Here is a 14980-nt window from a genome sequence, read left to right on the forward strand (position 1 = left end):
AAGGAACAATCAGAAAGAGTAAATGAAAGTGTGGTACTAACTTGAAACACAACCATGATATATCAGCTTCTCCATCCCTATCCAAATCGGATGTATCGACATTAAGGGACATTACCAATGAGATCATTTCCACCAAGCCTTCAAAATTATTGCAACCTTCAGGTGAAAATTCATCACGCAAAGACTTGAAGGCCAGTGGCACGCTCTTGATGGGTGAAGTACAGTTTACGCAGCACCCTGAGAGAGAGATCCTCCCGGATATAAGCTACCCACCACCTTCCTTTGAAACATTAAGGCTCCCTGAAAACCTGAATTCAGTTGGTGACTTCCTAGATGTGAACCGCCTCAGACAACTCCCCAAATTATTTTAAGTCCTCATAAATGTGTATTTTCCACTTGTAAGAACATTCTAAATGTAAAACAGTTTTTGGTTGCAATGTAATGTCCCCTGCATGAAAAATTCTGTTGGAAACCTTTTCTCTGCTGTAATGCTGGTGTTCATGGCCTAGTTGGCTGGATTACTTTTCCAAAGCGTGGCAGAGTTTGAGCACTGTAAAGACTGGAGAAGAGGGACTGGCAGTCATCTGCAAGTTGATATTTTTTTGTTCAACAGAATTAAAATGTTTTGCACTTCTGTTTACAAGATGTATGTCAAACAGGTCACAAAAAACCTTATTCTGTATTTTGTGCTTAACACCAGCTAATGCAAAAATGTTTGCCCATGATATATTCTTTTTAATATCAATGACTTGTTGAATCTTTATTTTCCTTGTAACTTTAATTTAAACTCATTTTGTTTACATTTTTCAACTTCTGCAGTGCCTTATTGTTGGTAATTGCATTTGTGGCTGATCGCATTGGAAAAAAATAAATTTTACAGATCTGGATACAACTGTTACACATCTGACTGCTGAGCTATCTGAGACCAGCCATGGGCTACTATTACTCAGGTGGACAGGGTTGTATGTTAAACTTGATAATCATTTCACATTATCAAGACTCATTCCCTTTGTATTTTTAAATACACAGTCCTAATTTTGTTTACTTCAGATAAAACTTATTTACAAATACTGTTTCTTGTATGTGCATTCAAAATGGGCCTTGCCTGCTGCACAATCACGTTATGTATTGAAAATCCCAAGTTAGCCAGCTGTCATAAATTTGGGATAAAATTGCACTTATTTTAATTTGAGTTTTACATTTATATAAAGCATCTGAAATCACCAGTGAATACGTATGCATTCCAAAATGTTTCATGTGTGTTGGTGCAGGGCTGATTACAAATCAAGTTGACTATTCCTAAACTAAACTTCTGAAGCAGCTGTATATAAAATATTTAGCAGTCCTATCACTTCTGTTGGTGATCTTTCAGAGGGATAAGGTCCGTGGTTTTGCTATGCTTTCCCACTCACGAAATGCTGAACAGGTACTGTCTCTGTCCTTGGTGTCGTTTTTTGAACTCGAAGTCAGTTGGTAAATGGAGCTTCTGTGAGGCTTTTGACCAACACAATTGTTCACGTTTAAACATGTTTCAGAGCTTGCAAAAAAAAAAGAAAATAATAATAACCTCTGGTTAAACTCTTAGTACACTTGGCAGCATAGGATGGCTTGTAAGACTGGTTGCCATGGAAACTGGTTTGTTTACCTTGTTAAGCATCTTCCATCCTGTTATTGCCGTCTAGTGTAACCAATCAAAACATGGTATTTCCTGTATGTTTTTTTTATTCCACCAGATTGCTAATCTGTATTAGAAAATGGAACATTGGCAATGGCCAGATTTAGCAAGCATTAACAGAACAGTGAAAACTTGTTAATTCTTGCCAATAATGTGAGGATTGAAATGGATTTTGCTGTGCTTTTTTTTTTTTTTTAATTTTTACATTTTATTTTATGATCATAATGTCATTGGCAGTGGATATTGGATAATTACTTGTGGCAAGTCAATTATTTTACGTACTGTTGCTGAAATAATTGCTTAGAGAAACCACTGAAATCACTTTAACATCAGTTTTTGTGGATGCATTATAAATTAAATTTGAGTAACTGAACCCATGGTAAAATCACTGGAGTGTATTTTGCAGTGTATTAATCCTCCTTTGTATATTATACATTTTTAATGTAACATTTTAATAAAGATATATAAAAAGATTTGCTCATGCATTTTCTGTGTAGCAGTGTTTGAACAGTTAGTCTAGGTAGGTTTTCAGAGAGGGTAAGTGGGGAAAAAAATTATGAACACAGGATCTGGTGTGGAGAAATGCAGAGGAGGAGGTATTTAGATATAATTTTTTAAACTTCAGAAGTTGAACTGAGTGGGTCCGTGTAACACCCATGATATGAGGCAGTCCTGCAACTCTGGAAGCTATGAATTCAAGGCTTCAGCCCAGGGCTTTGTCTGATGACATTCATCTGTGAAGAGTCGAACAGGATGCTTGTCCTTTGCCTCTTTGGCATCTTACTTTTGAGGATAGGCTTGAAAGTTTTTCGGCCAGATCTCAATCTCCCTACTCAAGTGTGAACAAGGGCTCCAAAGGCTTGCGCCAAGAGCCCAGGCAGCAACCATTTGTTTTGATGTAGCTCTTAAAGCAGGGGTTGGCAACTCTTGAGTACCACAAATAGATATGGTTTTCAGGATATCCACAATGAATGTGCATGAGAGAGATTTGCATGCATGGAAGTAGTACATAGAAATATCCATAACGAATGTGTATGTCAGTTCCTGCCATACAAGAGTTATAAGGAACAAACTCACAAGACTGAGAGCGTTCTCATATGCTTCTCGCACTGGCATACCTTACCCATGAAGACTAGTAAAATCTTTCCTCTTAAAGTTTAGTAAAACAGTTCAGGCTATGCTATAGAAGGAAGCGTTAAGTAAGTGTGTACTCTTATTACTTGTTTTATGAGTATTTGTGATTTCTTATGGTTTCATTTTTTTGTGTATTGTATGAAGATTATGTATGCTTTATATTGGGATCCACACTGGATGGTTTTACTGGAAGCAGTGGAGTATAAGTTTGTTTTTTTTTTAATTTAATTAAAAAAAAAAAAGTGTGGATACCCTAAAAAGCAGACCTGTTCTACTTGAGGACTGGAGTTGTCTACCTTTTTGTCCTAGCCACATGGCTTAGAGAGCCTGGATGAACTGGAGCTTCCAGATGCTCTGAAGCAGGCACATGTGAGGTTTAGTTCAGCCTCTTGCACAGAGGTTTCTCCACAGAAGTCTCCCTGAGGCCAACCTAGTAACTTCAAGTTGTATATTTAACTTGTGAGTTCCTTATGTAAGAGAGAACCAAGGTGCTGTGTTCCATATTAGGAACTCACTATTACTGCGCTCAGAACGACCAAGTTAAATGGTGGAAAAGGTCTAGCAATAATTAATTCAACTAACAAGACCCCCTTCCTTATCTTCACCAATCATTAGACACTATTGTTATTGACCATCATAATAAGCATCATTGTGTGGTGATATACAGCCATTGTCACTCTGCCTTATATTTAATCATAGATCAGTCCATGATTTGATGATTTATTTTTTGATTTTTTTGTGCTTCTCTCACCCGTGTAGTTAAAATGATACCATGTTATACACTATATATTATTTCTCCAGATATCCCCAGGGAAGATGCTGAGAAACACCATGCCGCTTGAATAACACCCTTTAGGAAGGACATGTTGGAGTCCGAAACATTGGACAGTGTTGGGCATGAAGAAGCAATGTGCTAAATCTCCACATTGCTTAAAAGTTGGGGCATGAAGATCATGGTTGGTTGACAGCAAAGGAAAAACATATAATGATGACGAATGGAGACATGAAGATAAGTGTATTTAATTATGTATGCTGATATCTGGAGAAATAATATATATAGTGTATAACATGATATCATTTTAACTACACGGGTGAGAGAAGCACAAAAAATCAAAAAAGAATTTTGTTATCAAATCATGGACTGATCTATGATTAAATATAAGGCAGAGTGACAATGGCTGTATATCACCACACAATGATACTTATTATGATGGTCAATAACAATAGTGTCTAATGATTGGTGAAGATAAGGAAGGGTCGTTAGCCGTATTAGGAACTGTCACCCAAGAAACTGACATTGAAGTTGTCATGGGCAATACAGTTAAATCAGTTCAGTGTTTAGCGGTGTTAAAAGCAAATAAGATGTCGTTCTACCAGAGATCCATACAGACATAATATTCCTTCAATAATGCCTAACATTCTGAGTATAGTGTGTAGTTCTGATCAGCCCTTGTTAAAGCAAATGTAGAACTAGAAAAGTTACAGAGCAGAGCAACAAATATAAGAGATTGAAAAGCTTAGCATGTTAGGGCTCTTCACCTTTGAGAAGAAATGAGATACAAGTCTATAAAATCATGTTATGTAGATCAGGGGATACTTATTTATCCTTTCAAATGGAATTAAAACTAAGGCCTCTCCATGAAACTGACAGATTTAAGAGATCAGGGTTTTTTTGTTTTGTTTTTTTAGGTCAACAAAAACTGCACTTTGTTTCTGAAGGATATGGTTAAAACTAGTATTAGAGCTAGATTTTATAAATGGCTGGACAAACTTCTGGAGAGCAGGTACATTAATTAGCCATGTAAACTTGGGAGATCTCAGTCTCTTCTGAGAGTGACTGACAAACCATGGATTTCCACGTTAGCAGTTGCTGGATACTTCCCAGTGATCTGGATTAGCCACTGGAGCTTTTCAATGATTAATGCAGATCTATAAGATGGGCAAACAGTCACTTTCAATGCTCTATAAATTTCTACACAGTTACTGATTATACTTAAAAGTGCTGGTGAAGACATGGATGTAGAAATTGATATGACTTCTAAAATTACTGAAGCTGCAATATTCAGAGAACAACACCTGAAAGTGATATATCATTTACATTTTTCTGCATATAGAGCCTATAAAGCTAATCGCTCCTCTTCAGCTGCCTGTTTAAAATGTGGGGTGCAGAATGCTTCATTATATCATGGCCTATGGATTCAAACATTTTGGGAGGAAGTGTTGAACTTTTTATCGGTTTTGTTAAAGAAGATATGCACTGATCCTGTTTTATGTGCACTTAGATGGTTGTAATCAGTTTGCTCATATTGAAATACTTGATGTTGGCCAGGCTCAGTATATTGCGATCGTGGTTAGATTCTGATGTAGGGTTGCCACCTGGCTTCAGATTTTCAGGACAGGTTGATGCAGTCTTGCTTTTACTCACCTGCATGCAGATACTTATAGTCTTGCTTTTCTTAGGGCATGTAACAAAGAAATGAGAATAAATCCCAGCATGCAATGGGGTAAAACCAGGACTGGATCAACCTGTCCTGAAAATCTGGAGCCAGTTGGCAACTTTATTCTCATGGCGCTGTATTCCAATTCTGGATATCATAGCTTATTGTATTTAGCCATTGTCTTGATCACAGAACTTGGAGTTTGTGTACAGATGGAGCATGACACAAGTTTGGGAAAATATGGTTCTCTTACTTACAGTCACTTCTGCAAGATGTTCAAATACAATTTCAATTTGGATGATGGGAATCTTCCATAGATATGCAGATTCTACCTCCTGGACTGATACTGCTGCATTGTTGGACTGCATATGGAAAAGGTGGGAAGCGGGGGATTTAAATATTACCTAGAGTTGTTGAATTGTTTCTTGGCTTTATGGAAAATTTTTAATAAAGAAAATATTAAAAAAAAAAAAAAAAAAAGCCTGCTAGTGGAAAATGAGAACTTTTGAGAGGTCAATTACAAACGCTTGCCCTCTCTATAACTATTTGCACTACTACCATTCCAGTTTATAAATCTAAAAATAGCTATTTACACAGAAAGAGGAAATCCATCAACTGACACACTGAGAGATTGTCTGGAGATGAGAGGAAACTGACTGTGATAATCAACATTCTTGCATGTCCATGTAGAGGAAAACTAAAACAGGAAGAACAAAATATGAGGCTTAGATGAATTCAGAGAAAGTAAAGGGCAAGAACAGGCACTGCAGCTTATACATGAAAGAACTGTGCACCAGCAACTTGGGTAAAGAGAATGTGCAAGGTGAAGCTAAACATTTGCAGGCATTAGAAAAGTGGGCAGGCCAGTAGAAGGTGGAGGGGCCTGTCCCTGGGAATGACTTGCAGAGATAAGGAGGTATGGCAGAGATAAGTTTCTTCTGCAATTCTGTGATGAGTCTGAAAAGAAACTGCACAGGAACACCATAGAAAACCCTGAATGGATGCCAACGGAGCTGGAAACTGTTGCAAAGACCTCACTGGGCCAGGGAACTCTTACATAGTGTCCTAGCATGACTTGATATTTAATCAGATTGCAGAGAAGGTTACAATGATTAATCACTGGATGAGGCAAAATCATTTGATTTTGAATGTAGAAAAAAACAGGTCATTTGCTTTTCCTGTGACCCTACCTAAGCATATTATATGTATTATATATTACATATATTATATATATATGTAATATAATATATATATATATATACATATATAACCTGCCTAAGCATATTATATGTATTATATTATTATAACCAGTATGATAAGACCTGGTCTTGAGCATCGGTATATTAAAAGAATTTAAATAAATATTACTTCACTTTCTATACTGGAAAACTAGGCTCCCATTTAAAAACTCACTATGTAATTTTGGTGTAATATCTGATAATAGATTCAGCTTTAAGGATCATGTTTGTTATGTGTTAAAATCTGGATATATTAAACTCAGACTTTTGAGTTATTTAAAATATGTACTGCAAGTGAAGGATTTTACGACTGTGGTTCAGGCATTTGGGCAGTGCTCTATTGATGATTAGTTCAATTCTTTATTTATGGGATTACCAACCATCTCATTATGGCCAATCCAAGTATTGCATAATTCCGCCATACACTTAATATCCTCTACACAATGCTGGAAGCACATTTTCCCAAAGCTGAGTGAGCTACATTGACTTCCTGTAGCATACAGGATTAAGTTTAACATTTTAGTTTTGATCTTTAAGGTATTAAGAATAGATGGCCCCAGTTATTTAGCCAATGTACCTGGTTGGGCTTTGAGGCCCATAGACCAACATTTATTGATGATCCCCCCCCCCTCCAATTAAGACAGCATGTTTGAACGAGAGGTGAGTGTACTGCAGAAGTCAAAAAAGCAAACAATGTTAGGAATTACTAGGAAGGGAATGGTTAATAAAACAGAAAATGTCATAATGCCTCTGTATCACTCCATGGTGAGATTGCATGTTGAATATTGTATACAATTCTGGTCGCCGGATCTCAAAGATAAGAGTTGTGATGGAGAAGGTACAGAGAAGGGCAACCAAAATGATAAAGGGGATGGAACAGCTCCCCTATGAGGCAAAGCTGAAGAGGTTAGGGCTGTTTTAGCTTGGAGAAGACAGCTGAGGGGAGATATGATAGAGGTCTTGAAAATCATGAGGTCTTGAATAAGTAGATGTGAATCGGTTATTTATACTTTCGGATAATAGAAGGACTAGGGGGTACTCCATGAAATTAGCAAGTAGCACATTTAAGACTAATTGGAGAAAATTCTTTTTCACTTAATGCACAATTAAGCTCTGGAATTTGTTGTTAGAGGATGTGGTTAGTGTAGCTGTGTTTAAAAAAAAGGTTTGGATAACTTCTTGGAGGAGAAGTCCACTAACTTCTATTAATCAAGTTGACTTAGGGAATGGCCTCTGCTATTACTGGCATCAATAGCATGGGATGATCTTAGTGTTTGGGTACTTGCCAGGTTCTTGTAGCCTGGTTTGGCCTCTGTTGGAAACAGGATGCTGGGCTTGATGGTCTGACCCAGCATGACAATTTATCTTCTTATGGTCTTAGATTTTTCTAAATAGCAGGGCCCAAATTATGGAATTCTCTGCCCCCAGCATTGTGTGGCATTAAAGATATTGGCGTATTAAGGAAACAGGTGAAAGCTCATCTATTTATGGAAGCATGTAAATTGCAGTGATAAATATTGTGCACAGATGTTCCGACGGAATTTGTTTAGTAATGTACCACGTTTTTGTTGTATTTATTGTGAAATGTTTAAGTATGTAATTTAGTTATGTATTTAACTGTAATCTGCCCAGCATGACTGCTCTTTAGAGGTGGAATAGAAAATATTTTAAATAAATAAATGGTAACCTGTAGATATACCTCTGTGTTAACCTACCAGCACTCAGTACCTGCAGTACAGTGTGTGTTATCGGCACTATATAAAACAGTCCCAAAAGTCAAAAGCATTGGGATCCATTCATCAAAATTTCCTTTTGGCATCTGGTGAGCAAAGAGTGAGGGTAAAAACAACTGGTAACTATTGTAAAAGCAGATATGCAGGCAGTAGCCAGCAAAAAATGTAAATTTAAAATATTTTCTATAGCCTGAATAAAGATAGCAGGAGCATATAGGAGTCTTCACTGTCACCACTTCATCAGCCCCTAGCACTCTGCCTACAACCACCCATTGCTCAGCTACACCTGTGGCTTTTATTTGCCTCTGACTGCCCTCGGACCCATATATTTACTCTTGCAAAAGTAAGGCTGGCCTGGAGTGTGTGTTCAACCTTGCAACTCCCATTGTGTCCAGTTCTGTCACCTAACACTTCTTTGTTCACACTAGGGAAAGAGAGGGTGGAAAAAAGATAACATCTACCACTACCAGCCTCTCACCTTTAACTAGCAGAAAACAAACTGTTAACCTTCCTCTGTTTTATTGCATAATTACATATTCCCATCCAACAGTAATTTTATAAAGAATCGGCATCACTTTTCTCACTGGGGTTCACAGAGTTTGCCTTTCAAAAACCAACTTGACCCTTGCTAGTGCTTACATTTCCCTATTCACACCATCTCTCTCACCCTATACTATGCTTTGTATTTTGTCCAATGATGGCTTTACACCCTTGTGTACACACACAGCCCAATATATTCAGAGGACGATAGAGATGTCACAAGATGCTACATGTTTAAAGCAGCAGGTCCCTTCTCTAGGCTTTGGAGAGGAGTTTGTGTATGCAGAGCTGGTGCTTCCATTAGGCAAACTAGGCAGTCAGCTGGAGCACCAATATTTGGGGGGCAGGAAAATCCTGCCAGTGTGAGGTCCAGAAGGGTACTGTACCGGAGCCAATGCCATCAAGGAAGGGAGAGCTGTGCTGGTAGTTAAGCTGAGGGGAGGATGAATGACCAAAGGTTCGCCTAGGAAGCCAAATATGCTTGCACTGGCTGCATGTCTGTATGTTCATTGTCCAGTTTATCCTGTGCTATTGTGCTTTTCAGGTTATGAAGTGTTGAAGGCCAGAGGTAATACTCTTGTGTCAGGCAGATGAGCATCTCTCTCCCCATCCCCTACTCTTGTGCTAGATTGCTCTAGCTCGTCAGTTGTGAGCTGTGAGGGCGTCCTATCCTAAAGAAGCTTCAGAGTAATAAGGGGTAGCTCAATGTTGGTGAAGGGATTGGTCATCCTTGATGTTCAGTGCTGCTGATATTACAATAAGGGCAATGCTAAGTTACAAAGGTAATGGATTTTATTTTTCTGTTTTTGGATTTGTTTATAAACGAGCCTTCCTCAACTTCTGTGTCACATTCTTCTTCACATGTTATTATAATGGTGAGGTGTTCCACCAGAAATATCTTTTCCTTTTTCCCTTTCTTTCCAATGACTTCTATAGGGTTGGGCCTTACAAGTAGTTGGAGAATATTTAAATGAGGTGGTGTGGTAACTGAAACGTGAGAAGGCTTTTGCGTAGCATCTTGCTATTCAAGCTGATACCATGACATGAGAATGCTCAGTGCACTGCCTTGACCCAATCACAAATGTTACTGCAGTCAGCCTGAAAATCTACATTCATTGTTTCCAAGATAGAATATAATACTAAAATAGATGAAGGCAGCTGAAGACCAACATGGTCCATCTATTCTTCTACGTTTGGTATAAATACTCATTTTGTCGAAATGGGGATGTACCTGGAGGAAGAACTGGCAGACTGGGAGAAAATGGGTGAGATGGAACGGTGGGCCAAGTTAAAAGAAGCTATTACAAAGGCAACATCTGCATGTTAGGAAAGGAAAAAGAAACCAATCTGGTTTTCTAAGGAAGTAGCTGAAAAAATAAAGGCAAAAAGAACAGCGTTCAAGAAGGATAAAGGATCCCAAAAAAAGGAACACAGTGAAGAATATCTGTTAAAACTGAGGGAGACTAAGAAAGAATTAAGGAAAACAAAAAGGCAAGTGGAAGAAAGAATGGCCAAAGAAGTAAAGTGAGGAGACAAAACATTCTTCAGATTATATCAGAGTAAAAAGGGTGGGCAGAAGGCGAATAGTTAAATTGAAAAGTGACAAGGAGCAATGTGTGGAAAGTAACAAAGAAATGGCAGAAATATTAAACAAATACTTCAGTTCAGAATTCACTAAAGAAGACCCTTGAGAAGGCCCGTTGCTGATTAACAAGACCATAGGTGGGGATGGAGAAAACAAAACTCTGTTTACAGAATAGAATGTATGGGAGGAGCTAGGCAAACAACGTGGACAAGGCCATGGGGCTGGATGAGGGTCATCTCAGGATACTGAGGGAGATCAGAGAGGTACTGGTGCGTCTACTGAAGGATCTGTTCCATAGATCCTTGGAAACAAGAGTGGTGCTGTGGGATTGGAGAAGAGCGGTGGTGGTCCCACTTTACAAGAGTGGGAGCAGAGAAGAGGCTAACCAGCCTATAGTTTCTGGCTTCATCTCGACTGTGGGGAAAATTAATGGAGACTGCTGAAGGAAAGGATAGTCAACTACCTCCTATCCAGTGGGTTGCTGGACCTGAGATAGCATAGATTCACCAGAAGATGGTCCTGTTTCACAAATCTGATTTTTTTTTTGATTGGGTGACTAGAGAATTGGATCCATGAAGAGCGCTAGATGTGATCTTCTTGGATTTCAGCAAAGCTTTTGATACAGTCCCACAATGGAGACTTGTGAATAAAATGAGAAGCTTGGGAGTGAGTGCCAAAATACTAATGTGGATTACAACCTGGTTGACTGATAGGAGATATAGTGTAATGGTAAATAGAACCTACTCTGAAGCAAAAACCGTGTTAAGTGGAGTGCCACCGGGATTGGTGTTGGGACCAGTTCTATTCAATATCTTTGTGAGAGACATTATGGAAGGGATTTAAGGTAAAATTTGCCTATTAATGGGTGATATTAAGATCAGCAAAAGTGTGGAGAAGCCTGAAGGAGTAGAGAGAATGAAAAGAGATTTAAGAAAGCTGGAAGAGTGGTTGAAGATTTGGCAGCTGGGATTCAAAGCCAAGATGTGCAGAATCATGCAGCTGGGGTGCAATAATCCAAAAGAGCTGTGTATGTGATGGAGGATGTAAGACTGATGTGCATGGACGAGAGCTCTCTTGGGGTAATAGTGGCTGGAGATCTGAAGGTGGTGAAGCAATGTAACAAGGACATAGTTAAAGATAGAAGAATGCTGGGCTGCGTAGAGAAAGGAATAACTAATAAGAAAAAGGAGGTGATAATGCCCTTGTACAGGTCCTTGATGAGGCCTCATTTGGAGAACGGTGTTTAGTGGTGGAGTCTGTATCTGAAGGGGGATAAAGACAAGATTGAGGCAGTCCAGCAAAGAGCAACCAAAATGGTGTGTGGTCTGTATCAGATTACCTATGATGAGAGGTTGAAGGATCTGAATTTGTATACGCTGGAAAAGAAGAGGTGCAGGGGAGATATGATACAGACATTCAGATACCTGAAAGGTTTTAATAATGCACAAAATGTCAAACCATTTCCGTTGGAAAGAAAGCAGTAGAACTTGGGGTCTCAAAATGAAACGCCAGGGGGCCGTCTCAGAACCAACATCAGGAAATATTTCCTCATGGAGAGGGTGATAAAGATGAAAACAGTGAAAGAATTCAAAGGGGCATGGGATAAACAGTGTGGCTTCCTAAAAACTAGAGGATGGGAATGAAGAAAAGAGTACATGGGAGTAACTCGCTGATGTGGTGATTACTACCCTTAACCAATAAGCCTACCTACTGTTAATGCAATTTTATTATTGCTCTTTGCTTTAATGGCAGGGGGTAACAGGGAACTGGATTCAGATAGTAACCAACACGGGCCCTGACTTTTAGGGTTTGGGAAACCGATAAGCATGGGGGTATTCTGCACTACATAGCAGATACTACCATAAGCTTGTTTGGAAGACTGGATGGACCATTTGGTCCTTTATCTGCTGTCATTTCTATGTCTCTGCATGTAGCTCAATGCCAGCTCCCATGCTTCATGTCACTTACCTGGACCTCTCAACCCTTTTCCTACCTCTGCTCTCCATGTCTTTCCCATGCCTGCTGAAATCTGTTAAGTGCTGTTCATCACCTTTGCGTCTTACAAGAGGAATGCTTAAGTTAACACCCAGGAGCCCTTTCATGTCTCATTATGAAACTGAGTAATACATGCCCCCCCCACGGCCAGCCTCCTCACCCTCACTGAAGTGTGGGTTTTAGCCCTACTACTTTCAAGGTGTCTCCAAACATCTAATCCAGCTGTACCGGTGCTGTTAGGGTGGGAACTACCATGCCAACACCTTCTTTGAAGACAGATGGAGTCGTCATATCCCTGTTTTGGATTGTAACTGCTACCACATGCCATATAGCCCAGTGCTTTCTATCCTGGATGAGCCTACGAGGTTCCAGACGTCATCCAACACTTGCCCCCCTCCCAGTTTGCCCCCTCTCCATGAAAACCTGGCAAACGGGGAGAGGGTAAACAGCCATAAGCCTGGGGTGGGACTTTTCTTAATTTAGAATGCCTTTTTTTTTCCCAGCTGGGGCTGACTTAAAATTAGTTTTGGAAATAAAAGAAAATGGTTTAATTCAGTTTTCTTTCATCTAATTTTCAAAGCAAAGTGAAACAAAACAGGAGATTTTGCTGCAAATATTGTCATTTAGGTCTGTTTCATTTCAAAGGAAAGCATATCTCTGCTACTTGATGGTAGCTGGCCACCATAACTGCCAGGACCAAGCTGGTTGGTTTCTGGCTACTTTTATCCTGCTGGTACCAACTTGACTTAGTTCATGGTCTGCAATATTTCTGGCTTCTTTTGTCCTTATCACTGTTCCCTTGCCTCTATGCACGAGGGAGTGAAGGGTGGCTTGTTCGCAAGGCTATATCTTCCTACCCTGTACCTACCAGCGCCCTGGAACTTGACAGCAGATAAGGACCATGTACGCCCACTCAGGGCCTCTGAGTTGCATTTTTCAAACACCGAATTTGATTAATATTTTTGTTTGTTGGCCAATCCTTTCCTGCCACAAATTCCATTTAGCGTGCCTTCAGTTTTGTCCACAGATGGTGCCTAAGCCATACTTGCTAATACCATTTTTGGATGGCATTTTGGTGGTTGTTTTTGCTGTGGAGCAATAATTGAGGGGGACGGGGGGAGCAACCGGATTGATACAACCATAGAATATCGTAGTTATCCAAGAGAACTAGGTGGCCTCATGACTCGGATGTGGGATTAAAAGTTATTGCTGCTGGAACAGAGCCTGGAGCATTGCAAAAAGGGAATAGAGGGGCACCAGCAGCTTAGCCTAGTATCACCTTCAAAAGATCATTTTTCTGGGCCTTCTAAATGTCTGATTTTTTTAAGTATTTTTCTATTTTACCATTCCTAAATTTGGATATTTTCTGATTTGTTAGGAATTTAGACCACAGGACTCTGAAACCTGGATACTTGTTTTATTCCCTTCCTCTTACACTCAAGGATCAATGTTAAAAAAAAAAAACCCAAAACCCTCCTAGGAGCTCTGTCTGTCTGTCTGTCTGTCTATATTTCAGCAGGTCCCTTCACGTTTCCTGGGCACTAGTTGCAGGTTTGGCCCCTTGGATTCCGAGTTGTGTTGCCTTGTGCTGTATCTGACAGGTGGGTGACATAGCAGCTCAGGTCCTATTCCTGTTAGGATCCAGGCCAGCCTTGGGTCACAGTCATTAAGGCTGAGTGGGTTGGCAGTGAGGAAGCGCGAGCCATGCCTATGGCGCGAGCCTATGGCGAACCTGCCAGCAGCTGCTTTCATGCGAGCAGGGATTATAAGCGCTAATCTAAAGCAAACAGGCTTTCTCCTTGCCAGGCCTGCTCCAGCTCCGGCGTTTCCTGTTGGGGGCAGGAAGTGGGCCGACGCTGCTGGCGTTTCCTGGATGAAACCTAAACACGGCCCGCAAGTGCCCCCGGCTCGCTGTGACCCCCTCCGGGGCACATCCTGCCATCAGCGCCGGGGGGGGGGGGGGTTTAAGGCTCAGGAGCCCCGGGATTCTCCGCTTCTCTTCCTTTCCTGGGCCAAAGCCTCTGAGACCTTTCCATCCGCTGCCCCTTCCTGCAGATAACGCGGCCCAGCGCATCGCGGGATGGGCAGGGAAGGGACAGACCCCCCCCCTTAAAATCCCATGGTGGTTACCGCTCTTTCAGCCATTGTTGGGGGGGGGGGCCCGACGACCTATTCCCTCCCTTTTTAAAACGAAAATGCAGTTGCTTGAGACCAACATGGGGGAGGGGGAGCCGGGGACTGCCCAACCTTTCGCTCCCCACAGCCTGAGCAGCTTGGTGGGGTGGGGGGCAGGACCACCCCCCCCCCCCCAACCAGAGGCCGCGATCAGTCACTGGGCCCCGGAGGAAGGCACCGACAGATTAAGCACCAGAACCGAGGAGTTCGGAGCGTGCACCTAGGTCGGAACCACAGCTGGGGGGGGGGGAGGGGCGTTTTCTCTCCTTCTCTCGCCTTCTTATACCGCCCCCCCCCCCGACCCCAGTGCCTCTCTCCCCCATCCCTCTGTGATGCATTCATCGTGCCAGGCAGGATTCAGACTTTTAACCCAGGAAAGTTGCCCCTGGGAAGGGGAGAACTCGGAGCAGCAAAGCGATTTGTCCTTTTCCGGAATACACGGGGAAGAAGCAAAGAACAAGCCGTCT

This window comes from Rhinatrema bivittatum, chromosome 10, assembly GCF_901001135.1.
Source record: "Rhinatrema bivittatum chromosome 10, aRhiBiv1.1, whole genome shotgun sequence".
Lineage (NCBI taxonomy): Eukaryota > Metazoa > Chordata > Amphibia > Gymnophiona > Rhinatrematidae > Rhinatrema > Rhinatrema bivittatum.